Source organism: Belonocnema kinseyi, chromosome 5 (assembly GCF_010883055.1).
Source record: "Belonocnema kinseyi isolate 2016_QV_RU_SX_M_011 chromosome 5, B_treatae_v1, whole genome shotgun sequence".
NCBI lineage: Eukaryota > Metazoa > Arthropoda > Insecta > Hymenoptera > Cynipidae > Belonocnema > Belonocnema kinseyi.
Window position 1 is genome coordinate 128,430,115 of NC_046661.1, and position 679 is coordinate 128,430,793.

Genomic DNA, 679 nt, shown 5'->3' on the forward strand with positions numbered 1-679 from the left:
ACAAGCTATCTAAGGATGGTACTATAGAACGCCACCTCAAGGTAGGCCTAGTGGCGCCATCTCTTGGTCAAGCCGGAAACTTATCAATCCACCCTCGTATACTATAAGGTTACGCTGTAGAGTATCCTGTCCGATCACTCGGTCCGCTAGGGACTTGCTTTGCTATTCCATACCGTTAACTAATTATAAAGTATCAAATGGATTGTTCAATATTTATTATATATTATCCTGTACAAAATTTAATAATAATATATATAACTAACTTTCTTGATGATAGATGTATTAAATAAATAAATAAGGCAAGACAAAAATAAAGATTCAATAAATTCAGGTGATACAAATTTTTTTATGCAGCTCATTCATAACAGATATTATTACCTAGACAGGCATTAAATTGATTTTACTTCTGACTTTTTTTATCACAAATGTGCTATTCCTTGACGTAGATTAGGTTCTATAAAAATGTTTATAGGATACCTTGCCTGTTCACCTTCGGTCATTACGCGTATATCGCTCATATCAGTTATGTTTACCATAACTCGTACGTGCGGTTCACTATATAATCCTCGCACCCAATAATGCCTGTCAACTATTGCAACGGTGAAATTATTGTCACGTGATCTTAACCCAATACAAGGTAGTCGTAAAGGGATAAAATGCTCAGAAGCGTTTGTCGTGA